At 35.2% G+C, this 23,812-nt stretch overlaps 1 pseudogene; it reads left to right on the forward strand.

Moving 5' to 3' along the window:
• The first annotated feature begins 1,989 nt into the window (after positions 1-1,989).
• Positions 1,990-13,222, forward strand: LOC118525010 (type II iodothyronine deiodinase-like; annotated as a pseudogene).
• Positions 13,223-23,812: the final 10,590 nt, after the last annotated feature.

The following is a 23,812-nucleotide window of genomic DNA, read 5'->3' on the forward strand; positions in this document are numbered from 1 at the left end:
TTAACTGAGAATATATTATTACAGAAAAAAAAAAAAAAGCTTCAAGTCTTCCTTAAACTTGCCAAAGGAGTTTGGCGCCAAGAAATAGAAGCTCTCAAGGTTGGACGACCACTTAGACAACCTCTTGTTTCCTAATCACCTAAAGTGCCATGAATATATCTTATTTTGTTTCAAGTGTTTTTCTAGAAGTCCCCTTGTGAAAAAAAAATAGGATATAGTTTTGGAAGAAACAAAATAAATACTACTCAAATACAAAAAACATAAAAGTCGAATACCATGCAAACCACCTTTTCTTCTCTATCCCCTTTTTTGACTTGTTTTAAGTATATTATAAACAAAATTTAAAAGAAACCAACTCTTCTTCCTAAAACTGAAAGCTGCTGACCCATGGGGAGAGTTCTTGCATGGTCACCCACCACCCAGTGTTTGGGAAAGAAAATCTCTGTTTTGACTCCTGCCAGGAAGGAGCTGCTGGGAACCAGAGGGGGGGCAGGCAGAGTAAAAGCAACCTGGGTGTTGGTGGGTTAGTCCCGTGAACAATGCACTGAGAAGTGTGGAGATCAGGTCCTCACCTGGAATCTATTTCCTACCTGCACCACCACCCCAACCTTGAATTTTGATTTTGCGCTGAGCCAAGGATCTAGCATTGCCAAGTTCCTGAAGGGTTCATTTGGCCCCTTCTCGAAGACTATCGCCCCAGTGTGAAAGGGTCTGTCAGGAGCTTTGAGGAAATGTTTTCTTTCACCTTACTTTCCAGGCCAAGTGATTGTGTGCACTTTTGCTTCTCTGGGTATGCTCTGCATATCCCACCCTCCCTTCCCCTTCACACCTCTCCTCAAAATTCTGCTACTTTATATTAGAACTACCTGGCCTTCATCAGAGCTGGGGGTGTGGCATGGTCCATTTCTTGATGGTCTGTAATAGGTAGGCTGTGTCCAGGAGGTAAACTGTGAGGAATGGAGATGGTTTGGAGATGTAAAGCAATTTTATTGCTGAGGCCAAAGTATCCATGTAAGCTGGATCAGTTTTTTGGAACTTGGTTAAAGTCACTTTGATTTCTTTTTCTTTTAACAACTTTACAACGAAATATGTTACAGCATCATGATCCATTGTGGCTGAAATCTGCATAAGGAAGTCCAATTTATCTAAATGATATCAGGCAGGATCCTTTGTGTCATATGAGAAACAAACTAGCAAAACGAGGTGAAAACTGACTGTGTGTGTGGGGGGGAGGGGTGGCTATAAACCAAGAGAGATTTCTTAATGAATATGTCTAACAAATACATCTGTCTTTAGCATTTTTGTTGACATTTATTTCAGAGTATTTTGTGAATTAGTTCAACCAATAGGATGGTTATTTTGTTGTGTTAAAAGTACTTTCCATGATTTTTTAATGTATTTGTTTCAGCATTGTACTGGATTTTTCTAACCTGTGTTAACACCATTGAACGTGTATTTCCTAAGAAAATACAAACCTCTTGCACCATTAAAGCATTACTTTAGCTGATAAGGAATACCAGAAGTTTTTCAATACAGCTGTTCATTAAACAGTTGAAGATGTGTATAAATGTTGCAAAAAATAAAAATAGATTGCTGTCTCTTTAGTACAGTTTTCAGTGCAATTAAACTGAGACATGTCTTTTAAAAAAATAGTATTTAATAGGTTTCGGACTTTGTGGATCATTTTGCACATAGCTTTATCAACTTCTAAACATTAATAAACTGATTTAAAAAATAACAATAAAAGAAAAAAGAATAAAATACCCACAATATACTACAATTAATAAAAATTCCTAGTTAGCTATGAGTTTAATCCTATCAAGAATACCTTGTTTAGTAAAAATGGATATATGAAAATTTGGTTCTTCATCTTTAAGTTCTATTTTTTGGTTTGTTCTTGCTACAACATTACTAACTTAGAAACATAAGGAGAAGAAAACTTTTAACTCAAATTTGTTAAGATAAATTCAGAAGCAATATGAAGAAAGGATGCTGAGATCAGCAGCCTCCTACAAAGCAGCTCCAGGAAAGCAAGCGCCTCACAAACATCATGCTGTGGCCAGCCCACTGCAGACTAGCAGTTGGAGTATGTTAGAAAGCAGGAACTTGAGTTCTATCTAAGGAAAACCAAGACCCAAAGAACAAAATAAAACTTCCATTCTATCCTATTCCATGTAATAAATGTGCTGGGCATTCTAACACAAAACGCCACAATAAAACACTGCACTGTGATAGTATGTTGAGCATTTTATGGATGAGGTAACTGAAACATACAGAATTGCTACCTATATGATATAATGAAGATTACTGATGCAAGATTCTATTCCCCTGGAAGACAGGCATACTAATTCTTAACCTTCATGGTTACTTGTTTAGGTTTAAATTAGGTAATGAAGTTAGAGAACTTAGCATAGGTTTTGACACATAGATAGTCATCAATAAATGGTAACACCACAGTTAATGTTATTACTGTTGTTCATTTTATTACTATTATTGTTATTGTTATTACAGTGAGAAATGACACAGTCGAGATTCAAGCCCAGATACATCTGCATCCATACTATGTATTTCCTTTCCCCATGCTGTTGCTCAGACTCAGGGACTAGATGGAACTTCAGCATTTTTTATAAGTCATTTCCGGATATCCCAGGGCTCAGAAGTCATTATAAGAATTGGGAAGGCCATGTTTGTACAGCACAGAAAGGGAGGAGGGATAAAGGCATATGGACTAATGGGTGTCAAAGTCCTATTTTCTTTGTTTCTTATGAAACAATCTTTTTTATAATTTTGCAAATGGATAAAAGAGATAATATACAAATTAGTTCTAAGCAGAATTTTAAGATTGAAAGAAGTGTAGCTTGCATATAGACATGAAGAACTATGTGGCTAAACTTTGCCCACTCTCCAGCAGTGTCTTATTCTTCCTTTTAGAAAAGAGTATAAAAGACTGATGCAAGTTAGCCCTCCAAAATGTGGCTGAAGGGAAATGCCTCCTTACTTTCCTATGGGAAATACTGAGTAGAGATGGCACAATGGGGAGTGCAAGCACCTGAGGGAAAGAACAGTGCATTCAGTGGCTAAGGAGCACACGTTTGTTTTCCTACAGCTCCACTGAGGTGTAACTGATATAGCAACACAGATGAAAAAAACCCTGAACCTATTTATACAATTTTATGAGTTTGGACGTATTCATACAGCTATGATATCCTCACACAATCAAGGTAATAAACATAACCATCACCTCCAAGTTTCCTTGTGTCCCTTTGTTTTTTGTGTGTGTGTGATAGGAACACTTAACATGAGATGGAGCCTCTTGGCACATTTTTTAAGTGCACAACAGCATATTGTTAATTTCAGGCACTATGCTGCACAATGGGTCTCTAAAACGTATTCATCTTGTATGACTATAACTTTATAACCATTGAACAACTCCCCATTTCCCCTGCCCCATCCCCTAGCAGTGACCGTTCTATTGTCTATTTCTATAAGTTTGACTATTTTTTACTTATTCATGTAAGTGGAATCATGCCGTATTTGTCCTTCTGTGACTGATTTATTTCACTTAGCACCATGTCTTCCAGGGTCATCATATTGTTGCAAATAGTAAAATTTTCTTCTTTTTTAAGGCTGAATAACATTTCATTGTATGTATAGACCACATTTTTTTTAAGATTTTATTTATTTATTTGAGAGAGAGACAGCACAGACAGGGGGAGGGGCAGAGGGAGAGGGAGCCTGTTCTGGATCAAGCCCCAGAACCCTGGGATCATGACCTGAGCCTAAGGCAGACACTTAACTGACTGAGCCACCCAGGTGCCCTAGACCACATTTTTTAAATCTATTTGTCTGTACACAGACATTTAGGTTGTTTCCATATCTTGGCTATTGTGAATAATGCTGTAATGAACAAGGGAGTACATATATCTCTAAAAGATTCCAATTTCAATTCTTTTGACACATACACAGGAATGGGATTCTGGATCATATGATAGCCCTATTTTTAAGTTTCGAGTAGCTTCTAGGTTGTCTTCCATAATGACCACACCATTTTTGCATTCCCACCAACAGTGAACATGGGTTCAATTTCTCCACATCCTCGCCAACACTTGTTGTTTTTTGTTGTTGTTTTTTATAATGGCCATCCTAATAGGTATGAGGTGATCTCATTGTGTCTTTTTAACTGAAGTGTAGTTGACATAAAATATTATATTAGTTTCAGGTGTACAACATAGTGATTCAACATTTATGTACATTACAAAGTGATCACTGTGATAAGTCTAGCTATCCATCATCATACAAAGTTATTAAAATATTACTGCCTATATTCCCTATGATGTACATTACAACCCCATGATTTACTTATTTTATAACTGGAAGTTTGTATCTTTTAATCCCCTTCACCAATTTTGCCTGTCTCCTCCCCTCTGGCAACCACCAGATTGTTCTCTGTATCTTTGAGTCTGTTTCATTTTATTTTTAGACTCCACATATAAGTAAAATCATACAGCATTTTTCTTTTTCTGTCTAACTTATTTCACTTAGCATAATACCCTCTAGGTCCATCCATGTTGTCTCAAATGACAATATTCCACTCTTTTTTATGACTGAGTAGTATTCCCCTATATGTATGTGTATGTATATTTATGTGTGTGTGTGTGTATTTCACATCTTCTTTACCCACTCAATTATCTATAGACACTGAGGTTGCTTCCATATGTAATAAACAAATTCAATGAAGTTGCAGTATACAAAATCAACATACAACAATTAGTTGTGTTTCTATATACTAACAATGAACTATCTGGAAAAAAAATTAGGAAAGCAATCCCATTTACAATAACATCAAAAAGAATAAAATACTCAGCAATAAACTTAACCAACGAAGTAAAAGACATGTGCACTGAAAACTGCAATACATTCATAAAAGAAATTTAAAAAGACACAAATAAATGGGAAGATATCCCATGTCCTTGGATTAAGAGACTTGATATTGTTAAAATGTCCATACTACCCAAAGTAATTCAGTGTCATTCCCATCAAAATCCCATGACATTTCTTACAGAAATAGGAAAAACAATCTTAACATTCACATGGAACTATAAAAGATCCAGAATAACCAAAGTGAGCTTGAGAAAAAAGAACTAAACTGAAGGTATCACACTTTCTGGTTTCAAAATACATTGCAAAGCTATAGTAACTAATACAGCATATCGACCCATAGAACAGAATGGAGATCACAGAAATAAATGCATGTATGGCCATCCAATCTTTGACAAGGGCACCAGGACTACACAATGGAAAACGGAGTCTGTTCAATAAATGGTGTTAAGAAAACTAGATATCCATAAGCAAAATAATGAAACTGGACTCCTATCTTACAACATACAAAATCAACTTAAAATGGATTATAGACTTAAACCTAAGAACTAAAACTATCACACTTCTAGAAGAAAACTTAAAAAAAAAAAGCTTCACGACACTGTTCTTGGCAATGATTTTTTTCTTTGGATATGACACTAAAAGCACAGGCAACAAAGAAAAAATAGACAAATGGTACCACATCAAACTAAAAAGCTTCTGCACAGCAAAGGAAACAATCAACAGAGTAAAACGGCAATCCACAGAATGGAAAAAATATTTACAAACCATGTATCTGATAAGGGATTAATATCCAAGATATATAAGGAATTCCTCCAGCTCAATAAGAACAACAAAACCCCCAAATAATCTGATTTAAAAAGTAGCCCACACTTTTAATCGAATCTCTTAAACAGGATCCCAATAGCAAAAGGAAAAATATTATATCAGAACACCATAAGTGACGACCCTAGGATAATAACAACAAACAAAACTGATTTGTGAACCTGGATATTTCTGTGATATTCAACTCTCACCCAGCCAGAGTATTGTTAATGTCTACACCTGCCACTCTTCCAACTGTGAATAAAGTTCTAAAATGTTCATGAAAATGGTTTTGAAATTTAAATACTAGCTAAAATGTAGAAGTTCATCTACTATGACTCCATTAGTTGCTACCATTTAAATGTGATTCCAAGAGCATGTCAAGACTTTTCCCAAGTGTTTGGGAGAAAAAAAAAAATTCTGGTTTAGGAGTGAATGATTTGGTTAATAGCTATCTTGTTTTTCCTGATTCTCAACAGTTGAATTTATCAACTGGCTCTTACTGGATGTTACGGAACAAAGAGGCCAGCAACAAAATTCATGGTTATTGCTGCAGAAAGACCTAGAACTAACCCTGATGTAAAACATGCAGCTTATCACCACAGACATTCAAGAGTAAGATGATTATTAACATTTTATCTCTGCAGTCCTCCCCATAGAACCACAAATTTTGCAAAGGAAAGCAGGGAGAGTTGCAAACAAGGAGGGAGACAGTTTGCAGGCTGATTTCATGGTCTGTCCCCTGGAGGAGAGCATTGAATAGACTAGACTCTGTCCTATATATCCAACACTGACAGATACATTTCTATTAAAGCTATCAAAACATGTATCATGTTTCATTGTAATTATTCCTCTGTCTCTCTGTCTCTGCAAGTTTAGGTCTCTGTGTCTACACTGCCTCGGATTTAGCACTAAAAGTCTTGCATCCTGAGGAACTCCTCAACCTTCAGAAAACCACAATGGTTGGCACCCTAACAATGATTTACCATAAGAGCTGCTTTCATCGTTATGTGCCTAATCCCTAACCCAGGCATTCAGTATTCGTTTTCTGAATAAATAAAATTTTTATTTAAGGGTGAGGACATTTTGATGCCCCTTTCATTGTGAAAGATTTTAATTCTCTCTGTCTCTGTTTATGGCCTGGTTACTTTCTAGCACCTCTTCCAAAAAGTTTTAACTGCATAGAAAAGATTTCTAATCATGTAAGATAATATTTTAAATGTATTCTCTAAGGGTCTCTCCCTTGCCAGAGGTAAATAATTTGCTAGAAATCCCCCATGTACCTGCCGACAAAATATATACTCATTATTTGTAAGTAGTTGAATAATAAAAATAAAATATGCTTCAAGAAATTTTCTAATGAATTATAATAAATAAAAGTTAAGAGACATCTAGTTCATTTCTTTTTTTTTTAAAAGATTTTATTTATTTATTCATTTGAGAGAGCGAGAGCACATGAGAGGGGGGAGGGTCAGAGGGAGAAGCAGACTCCCTGCTGAGCAGGGAGCCCGATGCGGGACTCGATCCTGGGTCTCCAGGATCATGACCTGAGCCGAAGGCAGTCACTTAACCAACTGAGCCACCCAGGTGCCCCATCTAGTTCATTTCTGAGGCCTTCTCTATTAGTCAAAAATTTTAACCTAAAATTTTGCTGCAATGTTTGATAAAATGCTGTGTTTAAAAAGATTAAGTTAATGCAAGTATTTTGCCAAACAGGGCCTTAAAGATATTAATCACAAAATCTGGAAATTAAATGGTCCAAAGACTTTATTTCCATATGACTTAGTTATTATCATAAAGGACATTATTCCAATTAAGAATAAATGTTTTGGCTCTCCAATTAGATAAAGTCTGATTAAATGGTTAAAATAGTCTATTATTTTGATTGTTTGGGACCTGTGAACCTAAAGTATTAAATGAGCTTGGCGCTTAGGATTTTGCACCAGTCTAATACTTTGCTTCCCTTTGCTCAAACCTCCTCCAAGGTGGTGCATCCTCACTCTCTTTTGCCCTTCCCAATTCTCTCTTGTAAATCAGTTTAACTGAGGTATATTTTACATCAAATAAAATTCACATATTTTAAGGGTATAGCATGATGAATTTAGCCAAACATATACAGTCCTGTTACCAATACCATGGTTGTTATTAACCACCCCCCCCCCCCGCCTTTGCTCTAGGTGTTGGTAAGCACTGAACTGCTCTTTGTCACTATGGTGTTACCTTTCCAAGAATTTTACATAAGTGAAAACCTACAACTGGTATTTATTCTTTGGTGTTTGGCTTCTTTCATTTAGTAAAATGCTTTTGAGGTTCATCCATGATATTTCATGTATCAGCATTTAGGGTTTTTTTATTGCTGAATATTGTTCTTTTGTATAAACATACACAATTTGCTTAGCCATCCGTCCAATGATGGGGATTTGGGTTTTCTCTAGTTTGTAACTTTTATGAATAAGACTTCTGTGAACATCTGCCTACAAAGTATTTTTTTTTTTGAGAGAGAGAGAGAAAGAGAGAGAGGGAGAGTGAGAATGGGGTGGAGGGGTTTCAGAGGGAGAAGGAGAGAGAGAGAATCTTAAGCAGCCTCCAAACCCAGCATAAGCCCAATGCAGGGCTCGATCTCAAGACCCTGAGATCATGACCTGAGTCAAAATCAAGAGTCAGCAGCTGCTTAACTGACCGAGCCACCCAGATGCCCCTGCCTACAAAGTATTTTTGAGGACATACTTTCTCATTTCTCTTGAGTAATTTCTAGGGTGATATTCCTGGGCCACATGTTAAACTTTATAAGAAATCTCTAAACTGTTTCCCAAAGTGACTATACAATTTGCATTCCTGGTAACAACATATAAGAGTTTGAGTTACTTGCTCCATATCCTTATTGACACTTGGTATCCTCAGTATTTTTAATTTTAGCCAATCTAGTGGGTATGTCGATATATCTCATTGTGTTTTTAATGTACATTTCCTTAATGACAAATGACATTTATTTTTTCTATATTTTTTGTCACTCATATATTCATTTAGTGAAAAGTCTCTTCAAATATTTTGCTCATTACTTTATCTTTTTATTGAGTTGAAGACTTTTTTACATGGTCTGAATACAGTTCTTTCTCAGATATGTGTTTATCAAGTATTTTTTCTCTGTAGCTTACCTTTTTTTTAACATTGGCTGTTGAAGATAAAAATCTTAATAAAATCTAATTTTTTTTTCTTTGTTTAGTTCATGCTTTTGTGTCCTGTTGAAGAAATTGTTCCTGTTCCATGACCACAAAGATTTTCTCTTGTTTTCTTTTGGAAGTTTTAGCTCTTAAATTTAGGTCAATGATTCATTTCAACTTAATTTTTATATATGCTGTGAGGATAATTTTGAAAAAAAATTTTAAACATACAGTTATCCAATAGCTCTAGCATCATTTGTAAAAAGACAGTACTTCTCTCACTGAATTATCTTGGCAATTTGGTAAAAAATCAGTTGACCTTATGTGTGTGGCATCTATGTCTGGTTTCTATTAATCTGGCAAAACTAGCATTTTGTCCTGAAACCTCTAGCTGCTTTGGTCTCCTCATAGTCTCTCATATCAGGAAGATCATTAGTATCCACCTGGGTTTCCCTTCCTTATACCAAAGCCATGTAGCTCTAACAAGGGAATAAGATGGAACACACATAGGGCTCACCTCCTCTGTTTACAGCCATTCAGAGATCACTGTCCTTCATTTCTTGACCTCCAGTTTCTCAAAAACCGTTGTTTCATATATTGGGTCAAGTTGTTGTTTATTTCAGGCACTGGTACAAATCCAGTCTCTGTTACTGACATCTCAGTAATCTATGAAACTTATTCTATAGCCAAGAATATGGCCTATAGGGGAAAATTACCTACATATACTTGAAAGGAATGTGTACTCTGGTATTATCAGGTGGAGTCTTACTGAAATGTGAGTTAAGTCAAAATGGTTGACAATGTTCAAGTCTTCTATATTATTACTTATTTTCTGCTTAATTTTTTTCAATTACTTAGAAAAAAAGTGTTGAAATTTCCAACTATATCTTATTGAGATATAACTGACAAATAGCATTTTAGCTTCAGATATACAATATAATGATTCAATATTTGTATATACTGTGAAATGATCACCACAATAAGTCTTGTTAACATCATCACTATGCATAGCTACACATTTTTTTAAGTAGCTCCACACCCAGCGTGGAGTCCAATGTGAGGCTCGAACCCACAACCTGAGATCAAGACCTGAGCTGAGAAAAAAGTCAGATGCTTAACCGACTGAGCCACCCAGGTACCCCACAAAATTTTTTGTTTTGTGATAAGAACTTTTAAGATCTATTCTCTTAGCAACTTTCAAATATGTGATACAATATTGTTAACTATAATTCAACTATAATTTTGGATTTGTCTATTTCAGTGTTTAGTTGTATTATTTTTCCCTTCTTCCACTTGGAAGCACTCTTAAGTGAAAAAATATTTATGATTGTCATGTCCTTTTAAAGAATTAATCCTTTTAGCATTATAAAATGTCTTTCTGTATTTCTGGTAATTTTTTAGTGTGAAATCTACATTGATACTAATAAAACCAATCTAGTTTTTTAAATTAGTGTTTTATTAGTGTTCTCACTAATTATTGATGTGATTGAGTTTAAATCTATCATCTTGTTAAATATTTCCATTTATCATCTTTCTCAGATTACCTGAGTTTTTTTTTTTAATGATTCCACTTTATCTCCATTATTAGCTTAACAGCTGTATCTCTTTGTTTTATATTTTACTTTATGCTGTATGCTTTACAATATGCATTTTATCATTCACCTTTCAAATATTACACCACCTCACATACTGTGTAACAACAACATAATAACCTGCTTCCATTATCCCCCATCAAACACTGTGCTAAAATTGCCATATATCTTACTTCTACATATGCTATAAATCCCATTTTGTTTAATACAGTCAATTATCTTTTCATTAGATTGTAAATAGGAAGAAACAATTTTTTAAAATGTATCCACATATTTCCCATTTCCAGGAGTCTTCATTGCTTCACGTAGACCCAAATTTCCATCTGCTATCATATTTCTTCTATCCGAAGAACTGCCTTTAACAATTTGTATAGTGCAGATTTGTTGGTTATAAATTCTCTCTCCTTTTATTTGGAAAATATCTTTATTTTGCTATTTTGCCTTCATTTTAAAAATAATTGTTTTCATCTGTGAAGAATTCTACATTGATAGATTTTGTTTGTTTCCATTCAGTCCTTTAGTAATATCACTACATCATCCTTTTCCTTTCATATTTTCAGATGATCAGTCTGCAGTCACTCTTACCTTTGTATCTCCATCATGAGCCTTTTTCTCTCTGTATTTTTAAGATTTACTCTTTATCACTGATTTTCTGGAATTGATTTTGATGTAGCTTGGTGTGATGTTCTTTATATTCAAATTTGGGTTTGAATATAAAGAACATCTGTGAGATTTTTAAAGAACATAAAAATCTGTGAGATTTTTTGAATCTGTGGGGTTTTAGTTTTCACATTTGGGAAGATTCTCAACATTTTTTTCTCTAAATATTCTCTTCTGACCCCTTTTTCCACTTCTACTTTTGGGAATTCAATTACATTTATATAAACAGTTTGATATTACTCCTGAAGTCACTACCACTTTCTTCATTTTTTCCTATTATCTTTGTCTCTCTGCTTCATTTTGGATATTTACCATTTCCATATTTTCAAGATTATGGATCTTCTGTTAATCTGCTATTAATCTTATCCATATATTTTTAATTACAGATACTATAATTATCAACTTGAGACCTTCCATTTGGGCTTTTAAATATATGCTTTTTTATGCTTTTTCCATCTCTTTTTTCATCATGCTCATATTTTTCTCTAACTTCTTGAACATATGGGGCATATTTATGATAGCTGTTTAAAAGTCCTTGTCTGCTAATTATAACAGCTCTCATGATATCCAATAGGTCAATTATATAATTTTTTTTTTTTGGATTTGAGTCTTATTTTTCTGCTTCTTTAGATGCCTCTTCATTTTTTATTAAATGACAGACATTGTAAATTTTATATTGTTAGTTGTAAAATATAGTTTATGCCATTAAATAGTGTTGGGATTTTTGGCACATAGTTAAATTAGATTTGCCTTTTTATACTCAGCATAACCCCTTTGAGATTTTTCTAAGCATTGACTGTAACAGGCTTTTTTAGATAAATTGTCTAAACAAACAAAAAACCCAGTTTTTATTGTGCTCTCATCAGTTTCACTTCTTCCTCAGAGTGGAATGAAAGGACTGTTTTTACAACAAATACTATGTAAAAATACTTGAAGGGTAAAGGCATAGGAGAATGCTTATTTCTTCAGCAAGTTCTAGCAAACAAGTTATTTTTACTTTAAATAACAATTGTTTGCTAGTGTGAACGCAATATAGTATTCCTATCTGCAAAATACAATACCAAGAATTTCTTTTGTCAAATTTCCATTTAAGGTCTTGTCTCTGAGCGTTGAGCCCCTTGCCTTCTCCTCTCTTTCACAGCAAAGTTTGGAGTACTCTTTCATCCCTCGGTATAAGGATTGCTGGCCATTCCAGGCAAGTGGTGACCCCGACATGATCATCTTACAAGGAACACCATTGGGACCTCCCAGAAACAAAAAGTCTGCACACGCAGAGTACAGCAAGGTGGGAAGAACTGAATTAGGAATCCCAGGAGCTGAGTTATAGCCCCTGCTCCTTCATTCATTCATTTCCCTGCATTGGGATCTAGATAGAATATACATTTTGAAGTTAAAATAAACTGGTTTTGAACCATTGCTCCACGTGACTTGGGGCACGTGGTGCTGCTGCTGAGCCACTCCAAGTCCAGGGGCGGGGAGTGGAGGCGCATGCTGACCTCAGAGCGAATGAGCTGCATCTGGAAGAGCTTCCTCCCCGATGCCTACAAGCAGGTGACATTGGGTGAAGATGCCCCCAATTCCAGTGTGGTGCATGTCTCCTATTCTGAAGGAGGTGACAACAGTAGAAATGGTGCCCAGGTGAAGATGGTCGATAGAGCCGAGTACCACCTTCTTGACTTTGCCAGCCCTCAGCGCCCACTGGTGGTCAACTTTGGCTCAGCCACTTGACCTCCTTTTACTAGCCAGCTGTCTTACTTCAGCAAATTGGTAGAAGGGTTCCCATCAGTGGCTGACTTCCTGTTGGTGTACATTAATGAGGCTCATCCTTCAGATAGTTGGGCAGTGCCTGGTGATTCTTCTTTGTCTTTTGAAGTGAAGAAGCACCAGAACCAGGAAGACTGTTGTGCAACAGCCCACCAGCTTCTGGAGCAATTCTCCTTGCCGCCTCAGTGCTGAGTTGTGACTGACCACATGGGCAATAATGCCAATGTAGCTTATGGGGTAGGCTTTGAACATGTGTGTATTGTGCAGAGACAGAAAATTGCTTATCTGGGAGGAAAGGGCCCTTTCTATTACAACCTTCAAGAAGTCTGGCATTGGCTGGAGAAGAATTTCAGCAAAAGATGAAATCTAGATTAACTGGTTAAAGGTATGATTGTAAAAGAGTTCTTTTTTTTTTTTAAATTATGTAAAGGAAAGGAAACTAAGAACTGAATCCACTATTTCAACTGAGTCCCATTGTCTTGCTGAAAGACAGGAATTTACATGTCAGAAGAACATAAACCTCTAACATTTCCATACTCCTTTTACCACTCAAATGGCATTTGGCTAAATAGTAGCCCCAGCACATCTCTTCCTAGTAAAAAGCCCTGAGTTAAAAGATCCCAAGATGGAGAGGAAGAAACCCTGTTTCAACATGTGTTTATTCTGCCTTGGGAAAGAAATAATACAGCTGATGCATGCTTTGGGATTTGAAGAAAAGACGTAACTGAATAACTACTATGTTAGGGAACTATTGTCCTTATTAGAATAAGGGGTATTGCCTACGCTTTATTCTATCATGGATAGAGCCCATCTGGAAAGTTCCCCAATATTTACTTATAATGAGTCCTTGAGCCCAGTCCTTGTGGTTAGGGCTTTCATGTTTAACAGTGTTTGAGTAGTTTCTGCTGTTCTAGTTTCTAGCAATGTGGTGCTCTATGCCACTCTAAATATCCCAGAACTCACAGGTATATTTGCAGATATCAAGAATGATCCCTACCTGGAGGATTAGGATGATTATCTGAAATCTGAGGGTTCCTTTCTAGGCAAGGGAGGAAAACCCAAGAAGAAAATCAAATTGACAAGCTAGGGACAGGAGGCAGAAAGATGAGGAGGCTTCACAGAGTTTCACTTTGAAGCTATAGAGAGTGGGACTAATTTGTTAGTCACAGAAACGTGGAAACACAAAACATACATGGGCCAGAAAAAGCAACAGCTCAACTGAAATTAGCATTGAGAATGTACATATGAAATCAATGTACTTATCATATACTCCTCAACTGAGGGAGAAAAGGTGATGGAAAGGAAAAAAAAAAACCATACTTCATTATTTGTAATTATGAGGATTCTTTGTTAGAAATAATTACTTTCTGAAACAGGTTTGTGGTATGTATATTTTCAGTGGGTGAACTATACCCCATGATACTGATTAAATGTAAAACCAGTAGGTTCAGTCATGCTGGTCTGTCTCTCCATTCCTACAATTATGATGTGGCCCCACTCATTCTTGGTGTCAGTCTCCATAATGGTGGCTGAGTTGGGGAGTACATTCTTCATAACATAGTCTTTATAATAAATAAATATATTCTCAGCTGCTGTGGGAGGTAGGTGCCCTGGCCATTCAGCTATAGCACTGTTCTCATAGGTGCAAATAAACAAGATTTCTTCAGTTATAAAATAGAGGAAGAGAAAGTTAGTTTGAGACAATTCTCATTAATAATTTCAGAGGCTTTGATATAAGGCAAAACTCAGTGGCATGGAATCTGATGAAATGGAATTCCCATTTACATTTAATTTGGACTGGGGTCTCCCTTTGTTCTAATTAGCTGAGATCTAGTAATCTACATCATTATAATTGCTATATATGTTTGTATATATATACACACACATTTCTCTTTAAAATAAAGATATTATAGTTTTACCTATAATATCTAAATATCATAACCCCCAAAATAAAACAATTAATTTTGTATTATAAATTTTTTATTGTAAATTTGAGGATGCTGTCAAATCACAGTATATGGTTGTATTGATATGTACAAAGGTTCTTATGACCATTCCATTAATAGTTGAATCATAAAAAAAAGTCATAGAAAAAAGAATTTCCATTTAATAAGCAATTTCCACTTCTTTGTTTCATTTGAATTATTGTCCAAGTTCTTATCAAAGCCATTGCCATTATTCATACATCATGTATTTTTTTTCCTAACTAAAGACTAATGATCCTTCTATCTTTCTGATGAAGGCCAATAGTATCGTTACCTTACACTATGCTACAATTATTTTTTGTATACAAAACTGAAAGATGTTGACAAGATTATATTCTTATAATTATTAAATCACTTCTATATTCATCATGAGATCTAGAAATTACTTGGCAAAGAAATAAACAAAATCTATTTATCATGAAAGAATTCCTCATTAATCCACATTGCTGTCAAATTTTAAAAGTTGAAAAGTTGTTCAGTTGATTCTGCATATCTAAATGTATGACATATGTTTAAAGTGTTAATTTGATAGTATCACTCAAGATGAAAATCAATGATCCAATCACCTATTTCAAGACATTACGAACAGCAAATAAAACTTAAAGTGTGCAGAGATTATTAATAAAGATAAGAACATTAATTAATGAATAAAAATAAATATGAAATAAAGAGGATCAACAAAAAGTCCTAACACCTTTTGGAAATGCCAATAAAGTGGTAAATCCTTGAGTGGCTCATCAAGAAAAAATTAACAGAAATAAGAAAGAAGGCATCACTACAGATTCTACTGGCATTTGAAAAGATAAAATATTATAAATAACCTTATGTCAATAAATTTAAAATCTTGGATGAAATGGATACATTCTTTGAAAAAACAACTGAATAAAGTCATCCAAGAATAAATTTAAATCTGGATGTCAATATAACTGTTAAATAAATTTAATCTGCAATTTAAAAAAACTACCAAGAATGAAAACCATAAGCAAGATAGGTTCACTGTTGAAATCTACAAAACTTTGAAAGAAGAAAGAATACCAGTCTTACCCAAACTTTTCAGAGAAGGAAAAAATATAGATGGAGTACATCACAAATAATTTTTTTTAAAGATTTCATTTATTTATTTGAGAGAGTGCATGCACAAGTAATGGGAGGGAGGGGGAGGGAGAGAGAGAGAGGGAGGAGCAGACTTCCCACTGAGCAGGGAGCCTGACCCAGGACTCATCCCAGGACCCCAGGACCATGACCTGAGCTGAAGGCAGATGCTTAACTGACTGATTCACAAATCATTTTATGAGACCAGCTAAACTAGTTTCAAGGCCAGGCTAAAAAAAAAGAAAGAAAGAAAGATAAAAAGAAATTAACAGATGAAAATTTCTCATGGGAGTGAACACTGCAATTCTAAACACAATGTTAGCAAATAGAACCAACTACTATATATATACTATATATATTAGTGATATATATATATCACAAATGGGATTCATTTTATTTATAGATGCTGGCTTAACATTTGAAAACCATACTAATGGAGAAAAATATGATAATCTCAATAGATTATAGAAAAAGCAGTTGAAATCATTCAACATGCATTAATAATGATAATAATAACAGTAATAATAATAATAAATCTCTCACCAAACAAGCAATAGAAAAGAACTTCTCCAAGGGTAGCTATGAAAAATCTAGACCTAACAAAGTATCATATTTAATAGTGAAATATAAAATCCTTTATTCCTAAAATCAAGGGCAAAAAAATTAAGATACTCACTCTCATCACCCCAACTCAACATTAGAGGTCTTAGCCAAAGCATTAAGGCAGAAGAAAAATCAAAGTCATACATATTGAAAAGAAAGAAATAAACTGCCTTTCTTGGAAGATGACATAATCATGTGAGAAGAAAGTCCTAAGGAATTTACAAAGTCACAGTTAATAAGTAAATTTAGCAAAGGCTTAATATACAGGCCAATATTAAAATATCAAACATATTCCTATATACTATAACAAAAATGGGAAAATAAAACATCAAGACCATTCATAATAGCAACATAAAACATCAAATTCCCATAATTAAATATAACGAAAGATTGGTAAGACTATGATGCTGAAAACATTGTCAAGAGAAATTAGAAAAGACTTAAATCAATTGAGAAATATACCATGTGCATGTATTACAAAACGTACTAATTTTAATTTACCAATTCCCCAAAAATTAATCCACAGATTCCACAAAACCTGACTTAAAATCTCAAAAGTTTTTTTGGGGAAAAATTGATAGGCAGATTGTAATTTTTCTAATGTAAAGAACATAGAATAGTCAAGATCATTTTCAAGCAGAACAAAGATGGAGTATATACCAAACCAGATTTCAAATTTAGTACAAAAATCAGTAAACTTGAATAACAATAGAAAGTATTCAAGATTAAGTACACAGGGGAGGAAAAATGGAAAAATGAAGAGTGATCTCTGGGAAAATATCAAGCCACTGAATATGTGTAATTGGAGTTCCAGAAAGAGGTAGCAGATATATTGTTGGGGCAGGAGAAGAGAGGATAAATTATTTGAAGGTAAAAAGGTCAAAATTTTCCAACTCTAAAAAAAACTATGAACTCAAAGATCCAAGAAATTCAATAAGTCACAAGAGAATAAAAATATAAATGATAGCAAGTCACATTTTAATCAAAATGCTAAAAAACAGTGATAAAAAGAAAGTCTTCAAACTATCCAGAGATAAAAAGGAATATTAAATACAAAAGGACACAAATAAGAGTGGTCACAGACTTCTCATTATAAAATTTGTAAGAACAGATCAACATCATGCTATATATGTTGTTCTGAAGAAAAATCACACTATAATCCTATTCAAAGTGAAACCATTTTTTTTAAATTCAAGCAAAATAAAATTGTATTAAAGAAACAAAAGCTTGAGAGAAATCACTGCAAGCAAACATACACTACAGAAAATGATAACAAGCAGTGCTTCAGCTTAAAATCTAATTTGTCTGATATAAGAATTGCTACCCCAGCTTTCTTTTGAGGTCCGTTGGCATGGAAGATGGATCTCCATCCCTTCACTTTCAGTCTGGATGTATCTTTAGGTTCAAAATGAGTCTCTTGTAGACAGCATATGGATGGGTCCTGTCTTTTTATCCAATCTGCAACCCTTGCCGTTTCGTGGGAGCATTTAGGCCATTCACGTTGAGAGTGATTATTGAAAGATAATGATTTTATTGTCACCATGTTGCCTGTGAAGTCCTTGTTTCTATAGATTGTCTCTGTAAATTTCTGTTCTATATCAGTCTTGGGGTCTTTCTCCTTTTATAGAACCCCCCCTTAATATTTCTTGCAGGGCCGGCTTGGTGGTCACATATTCTTTCAGTTTCTGCTGGTCTTGGAAGCTCCTTGCCTCTCCATCCATTCTGAATGACAGTTTTGCTGGATAAAGTATTCTTGGCTGCATGTTCTTCTCATTTAGTACCCTGAGTATGTCTTGCCAGCCCTTTCTGGCTTGCCAGGTCTCTGTGGACAGGTCTGACGTTATTCTGATATTCCTCCCACTGTAAGTGAGAAATCTCTTCCCTCTTGCCACTTTCAAGATTGTTTCCTTGGATCTAAGATTTGCAAATTGTACTATTATATATCATGGCGTCAGTCTATTCTCATTGATTTTGGGAGGGGTCCTCTCTGCCTCTTGGACACGAATGCTTGTTTCCTTCCCAAGATTAGGGAAGTTCTCAGCTACAATTTGCTCAAATAGATCTCCTAGACCTCTCTCTCTCTCTCTCTCTACCCCCTCAGGGATCCTAATAATTCTGATACTGGAATGTTTCATTGAGTCACTAATCTCTCTCAGTTTGATTCCTTGGGTTTTAATTTGTTTTTCCCATGCTGCCTTGATTTCCTTCTTTTCTATCATCTTATCCTCTATCTCACTAATTCATTCTTCTGCCTTGTTTACCCTGGCAGTCAGAGTATCCAGCTTAGACAGCATTTCATTCATCACATTTTTAAGTTCAGCCTGATTAGATCTCATTTCTGCCCTTAGAGATTCTATATTATCATTAATATTTTTCTCAAGCTTAGATATCGCCTTGACAATTATTACTCTGAAGTCAATTTCTGACATCTTGGTTATATCCATATCCATTAGTTCTGTGGCAAAGGCCACATTCTCTGGTTCTTTCCTTTGTTGTGGGTTCCTCCTCTTAGTCATTCTGCTGAGGGGTGGTTGAGGGAATGTACAGAGTCCAAATTATTGACCAAAATCCAAGCAAGATGCACCTGTTTTATAGGGACCTTAGGGTTGTCAGCCTCTTGTTTTCCCAGAGCCCAGAAATGGACCCTCAACTCTATGGTCAACTAATCTTTGACAAAGCAGGAAAAAACATGCAATGGAAAAAAGACAGTCACTTCAATAAATGGTGCTGGGAAAATTGGACAGCCACATGCAGAAGAATGCAACTCGAACATTCTCTAGCACCATACACAAAGAAAAACTCAAAATGGATGAAAGACCTCAATGTGAGACAGGAATCTATCAAAATCCTAGAGGAGAACATTGGCAGTAACCTCTTCCACATCAGCCACAGCAACTTCTTTCAAAACACATCTCCATAGCCAAGGGAAATAAAAGGAGAAATGAACTCTTGGGACTTCATCAAGATAAAAAGCTTCTGCACAACAAAAGAAACAGTCAACAAAACAAAGAGACAACCCACAGAATGGGAGAAGATATTTGCAAATGACACTACAGATAAAGGGCTGGTATCCAAGATCTATAAAGAACTTCTCAAACTCAACACCCAAAAAACAAATAAGTCAAAAAATGGGCAGAAGACATGAACAGACACTTTTCCAAAGAAGACATACAAATGACTAACAGACATATGAAAAAATGTTCGACATCATTAGCCATCAGGGAAATTCAAATCAAAACCACACTGAGATACCACATTACACCAGTTAGAATGGCAAAAATTGACAAGGCAAGAAACAACAGATGTTGGAGAGGTTGTGGAGAAAGGGGAACCCTCTTACACTGTTGGTGGGAATGCAAGTTGGTACAGCCACTTTGGAAAACAGTGTGGAGGTGCCTCAAAAGTTAAAAATAGAGCTACCCTATGACCCAGCAATTGCACTACTGGGTATTTACCCCAAAGACACAGATGTAGTGAAAAGAGGGGCCATATGCACCCCAATGTTCATAGCAGCAATGTCCACAATAGCCAAACTGTGGAAAGAGCCGAGATGCCCTTCAACAGATGAATGGATAAAGAAGATGTAGTCCATATATACAATGGAATATTACTCAGCCGTCAGAAAGGATGAATACCCAACATTTGCATCAACATGGATGGAACTGGAGGAGATTAAGCTAAGTGAAATAAGTCAAACAGAGAAAGACAATTATCATATGGTTTCACTTATTTGTGGAACATAAGGAGTAGAATGGAGGACATTAGGAGAAGGAAGGGAAAAATGAAGAGGGGGGGAGTTGGAGGGGGAGATGAGCCATGAGAGACTCTGGACTCCGGGAATCAAACTGAGGGTTTTAGAGGGGTGGGAGGTGGGGGGATGGGTTAGCCCGGTGATAGGTATTAAGGAGGGCACGTATTACATGGAGCACTGGGTGTTATACGTAAACAATGAATCATGGAACACTACATCAAAAACTAATGATATACTGTACAGTGACTAACATAATAAAAAAAATTATTAAAAAAAAGCAATGCTTCAGAAAGAAAAAAGAAGATAACTTTTATCTATATGAAGGAATGAAGATTTACAGAAAGATAATCATTTGGGTCAATACAGATGTTTTTTCTCATCTTAAAAATGCTTCAAAAGATAATCAACAATTTAAAAAATTATTACTATAATTTTGAGTTCATAACATATAGCATTGAAATATATGGCAACAATAACCAAAAAGATGGGAGAGAGGAAATGGCAGTAAACTGTTGGAAAGTTCTTCCTACTTATATGAAGTAGTACATTATTTAAAGTTAGATGTGATAACATAAAGATGCACATTGTAAATTCTAAAGCAACCATTAAAAATAATAAAACCAAGAGGTATGTCTCATAACCCAATAGTGGAGAAAACAATTAAATTATAAAAATGCTGAAATAATTAAAAAAAAAGGAAAATGGTGGGAGAAAAGCAAATGTGACAAACAGGAAACAAATAGCAAGAGGATTTAATCCCATCCCTATACATCTCCAGATATGTCCTGTATATGTAATTTCCATGTTATCAAAAAGGATGTCTCTCTGACACTACATATTACATGAAAGGTATCTCAGCCCTTAAGATTATCTACTGAACTTCTGTAATGGAAGATGTTCGCAACAGGGCCCAATAATAGACTAACACTTTTTCAAAAACATAGTATGTTGCCTCTGCATCAAATACATTTTGAATCCGGAATCCCAAAGACACCACTGGGTGGCAGTGCTTGACTTTATTTTTTTTTTATTTTTATTTTTTTTATTTTTTTTAATTGTTATGTTAATCCCCATACATTACATCATTAGTTTTAGATATAGTGTTCCATGATTCATTGTTTGTGCATAACACCCAGTGCTCCATGCAGAACGTGCCCTCCTCAATACCCATCACCAGGCTAACCCATCCTCCAACCCCCTCCCCTCTAGAACCCTCAGTTTGTTTTTCAGAGTCCATCATCTCTCATGGACTTCCAGCTCTACTACAAAGCTGTCATCATCAAGACAGTATGGTACTGGCACAAAAACAGACACATAGATCAATGGAACAGAATAGAGAGCCCAGAAATGGACCCTCAACTATATGGTCAACTAATCTTTGACAAAGCAGGAAAGAATGTCCAATGGAAAAAAGACAGTCTCTTGACTTTATCTGCAAGTGTCTAGTGACCACCTCCAAAATCCTGCGTGCAGACCAGATTTTGTTCCAGACCCTGGCCAAATTCGTTATTTCAATGTATAGGAGTTAACAGGGTGCCTATGTTGGTATATACATCTAGCAAGATCCAAATACCCTACAGGGACTGTGTTTATTTCTTAATGTTCATCCAGCAGAGACTATTTTGTTCCATACATCCATGAAATGTATCTCAAGTTCCTGAATCAAGCTATTCTTAGAAAATTTGTTGATTAGGTTAGTTCCTGTATTTTATCTATTTTGATTAACTATCTTCAGCTAATCATGTGAATCAATATAATCTTTGGTTTTCTCCCCAGAGAGAAATTATCCTGATAGCTACTATAATGAATTACCTTCCTCTTAATATTCACCAGGTCAAAATTGTGCCTAACATAGTAGTGACAGTATTTGAGAGGGGTCAGACATCCCTGAAGGAAGATAATAAACATATATTGGAGTACCATCCAAGTGAAGGCAAATTATGTCTGAATTTCTTCTGAAGTTGGGATAGGAAAGAAAACATTGGTTAAATCTAGAAGAGCCTACTAGTCACCTTTATCTTGCTGCTCTTCTCAAAGAGCTTTCACTGAAATATTTCTGATTTCCAGATTGGTATACACAAGTGTTAGGCCTTCTACCTGGATGAACCACAGCTACCCCAACAAACATTCTCTCTACTTCCTACCCCAACAAAAAAATTCAGAATTCTCTATATGCATATGCATCTGTATATAGAAAATGTGCATTGCACAAATTAATTAGAAAAAAATTAGCAATGGAAAAACAAGCAAAACACTTGAATATGCACCGCATGAAAGAGAAACACTTAAGACCACTAAGCGCAGATAGATAACCAAACTCATTAGTATTTAGAGAAATGCAACTAAAACAAAAATAAAATACTATGTCAGACAAATTTAATTGGCAAAAATGAAGAAGTTTAACAAATCAAATTACTGGAAAAGATGTAGTAGAATATATATATCTCAGGTACATATATATATATGGGTGTATGTGTGTGTATCTGAGAAAAATTCTTACATATGTGCACCTGGAGGCCTAGAAAAGCGTATTTATAACAGCATATTTTGTAATAGCAAAATAACACCAAAAAACCCCCACAAAAACAAAACAAAAACCTGGGAAAAACCTAAATATTCCAAAACAAGAGAATGGTTAAATAAATTGTGACATATTCTCATAATAGAACATTTCATGCATTGGTGAAAATGAATAAGATTCCATTCCATGCAACATCTATGGCTAATGATTGAGTGAAAGTCATGTCTCAAAAGACTACATAAAGTATAATTCCGTATTTTGCCCCTAAAACAAGCAAAACTAAACATATTGCTTACGACCGCTTACACACATCTAAAAAATATTTTTAATAAAAGAAAAAGAGAATTGCATACCCCCAAATCAGAATTTTAATTGTTTCTTAAGAGAAACAGAGACTGGATAGGAGAAATATATAGGGAGATAAAACATATTGGTAATATTCAGTTGAAGTGGACATAATAGTGAATTCATGGTGTTTTATTATAAAGACTTTCAAAAGAGAGAGAAGATAAAGAAAGAAATTAATTCACTCTTGAAGGGCATGGGCAATCTGTAATAAGTGTAAGCCAGAGAGTCCATTTAAGGCCTTCTATGCTTTCAGGGGTCTCTCCCAACCCAAAAGCCCCTGTGCTCAGCCAGACTATTCCTCCCAGCTCCCAAAGAAAAAAAATAAATATTTTTTAAAATGTAACTTCTGAAATAAGATTCATATTCTCTACACAAACAATTAAAGTGCTACAGCTACTGATAGAAGTCTACACAGCCAAAATGGAGGCCAGACACAAGTAATGGCCAGGATGGTCATTTGGCACAAATCCACGGGTGTGACAGTCTGACGTGACTGTGAGGCTTTAAGGTATTTTGATGACAGACTGTGAAAAGCAGAGGGGATTATGTGAAATGCGAGCTGAAAGTTTCATCAGATGGATCATTTAACTAACTGATAATTGACCTTGCTTCTTTTGTAACACATACTTAGAAATTATAATGTATATTACTCA

This window comes from Halichoerus grypus, chromosome 1, assembly GCF_964656455.1.
Source record: "Halichoerus grypus chromosome 1, mHalGry1.hap1.1, whole genome shotgun sequence".
In the NCBI taxonomy this organism is placed as follows: domain Eukaryota; kingdom Metazoa; phylum Chordata; class Mammalia; order Carnivora; family Phocidae; genus Halichoerus; species Halichoerus grypus.